Raw genomic sequence first — 2,794 nt, 5'->3', positions numbered from 1 at the left:
CTAGCCTTGAGATATTTTCTCTTCCTTTCTCTCAGATTGTCTACTCACCAGATTGACCTGCTTTTCTACAAACTGCAAGGTATTAATAAAAATTAGAAACTTTTTGAGTTTTCTTTTTCTTTTCTTTTTTTATCAATACTGATGGGGAGGAGAGGGTTTGTAGGTGAATGATAGTAAAAAAAAAAAAAAAAAAAGCCATATTGAGCTTCTTAATATTCTTGTGACAGGACAAAGTTTATGCTATGTACTTTTACGTTTCAAGCTTCAGTATTAATTCAGACTTGATGCAAAAATTCATCTCATGTAATTTTTTAAAACTGGCGCAGAGTGGACACACAATATGTTACCAGTTTCAGGTTTACAACATAGTGATTCCCACATCGGTGTAATTTCTGATTTAAAGACTACATCGAGGGGCACCTGGGTGGCTCAGTCAGTTAAGCCACTGCCTTTGATTCAGGTGGTGATCCCAGGGTCCTGGGATGGGGTCCCGCATCGGGATCCTTGCTCAGAGGGGAGCCTGCTTCTCTCTCTGCCTCTGCCTGCCACTCTACATGCTTGTGCTCTCTCTCTCTCTGACAAATAAAGAAATAAAATCTTAAAAAAAAAAAAAAGAATACATCGATTTTACGTCAGCTAACACTATACGTAAAACATTCATTTTTATTTATTTATTTATTTTTTTAAAGATCTTATTTATTTGACAGAGAGAGAGAGAGAGAACACAAGTAAGCAAAGTGGCAGGCAGAGAGAGAGGGAGAAGCAGACTCTCTAGTGAGCAGGGAGCCCGATGTGGGGCTCGATCCCAGGACCTTGGAGTCATGACCTGAGCCAAAGGCAGCTGCTTAGCCAACTAAGCCACCCAGGTGTCCTTAAAACATTCATTTAGATATCATATCACAGCTTCCTGCTCTGACAAATCTGATATAACTGAGTTCATATATGTACAGTATTTTCAGCTGAATACTGTTTTATGGAAGGATACATAAAAACCAAACATAAACAGACTATACATCTGTTTAATTAATAGGAATCTCTCGCATCAATTAACAGGAGTTAATTAGGAGTCGGGATCCTCTCCTACTTTCTGCTGGAGAGTAGGGAAAGCTCTTAACGTCACACACTGGAATAGTCTATCTGAAATTGCAAAACTCTACTCGTTGAATTGGTAAAAAAATGTGTTTGCCATTCAAAGGTGGTGGTGTGAAGTGGAAAAAAGCACTAGACAGGTAGACGGTAGACCCACCTTTACGTATGGGTATTGGCCCCTACCATGCAACTGTGGGCATTTACTAAACTTCTCGCTGAGCTTCAGTTTTCTAATCTGGAGCATGAAATTGCTGATCTTAAAATCACTTTCATTTCTAAAATTTCATGACTTTATGATTTTTTATGATCCCTTCCAACGGGTATGATTTATGTGTCTTCACATTAAAAAAAGCCTTTCTTTCCCAGATTTCTTTCTGAGATTCACCTAAAAATCAGCTCGGTGAGATAACGTCCTTTAAAACATTTTCCTAAGCTCTTTTCTTTCTTATCTCCCATCGACGTTCCATTTTCATTGCAGCTTCTTTTTATCCTTCTCTCCCCGGACTACAGGGAGACCGTATTTACTTCCCCTTTGCTGATGCAAATTCTGCTTCCCAGCTCTTCAGTCTTTGTTCGTGCTCCACGGGTGGGCAGCTTCTTCCCTTGTCATAGGAAAGTCCCTCTCACCAAGGCTATCTCCCTAATCTACTTTTGTCTACTTTTGTCTGTAAAGTGGATTATGAAACTTTTGAATAAAAGGTATTCTACCAGAACATGCTGAACTGCATAGCACTTAACTGTTCCAAAGGCGAGAACTCTATTGATGGCAGTATTCAAAAATAGACCTGTATTTCAGGAAAGAAAAATGAACTAGGCTGTGAGAGATTGGTTTTTCCTAGTAGGGGTTACCACACTTTTTATAGCATCTTAGTCGGTTAGTAGGGAGCTTTGAAAAAAGAGCAGCAGGCTCTTGCCTATCAGCTGCTAGTTTAGGTCATTTTCAAAGAAACCCCCTGTACATCCAGGATCCTAACCAGTTCACAGCCCCATGATTTTACATTGTTGTGTCAGCTACAGTGGCAACTGAAGCAGGATTAATCTCGCCGTGTTACTTTTTAACTTTAATCATCTTAGTGCCTGGAGGTCAAAAGACTTTTTGATATTGAAAGAGAGTCAGCCTCAAATTTTCTCAGTGGTTTTTAATCTAATTGCCCTATCATCATCAAAGTGTTGTATCAGGCTTTACTTTTTTCACAGAGTAAGTTTTCCACATCAACTGGCTCAGTTTTCACTGTCTTGTTGTTAAAATAGTTCCAGAAGCTCATCTCCTTTTCCTTCCTAACTGAAAGGATAAAGATAAGATCCAATTAGGACATCATTGAGTTCAGGAAACTGAAGTTTCCTGGCCTGATCTAGGCTTCAAAGTTCTCAAGTAAAAATTTGCATTTCATTTCTATGACTCTGCCTTTTTAGCTATCACCCAAATAAATCCTTTGGGTAATATTTTTTTTTACTAAGTAGATGCATAGCTTCTTCATATGAATATTATTTGCTTCTCCTTTATTATTAAGACTGTCAGTTTCTAGATGAAAATAACCAGGTATATAGGGAGCTTTTGCTAAAGTAATGCACTGTATCTACAATTATATGTTTGATGAATGTTTCTTACCGCTGCTGCTAAGAGTTAGGACTGTTAACAGTAAAAATAAAAGAGCTCACAGTTACCGGGAATACAGCTTTATTGTTAAGTTATTAGTTAAGGATG

The sequence above is a fragment of the Martes martes genome (assembly GCF_963455335.1).
Source record: "Martes martes genome assembly, chromosome: 1".
NCBI lineage: Eukaryota > Metazoa > Chordata > Mammalia > Carnivora > Mustelidae > Martes > Martes martes.
Note: the sequence above shows the minus strand (reverse complement) of the source record.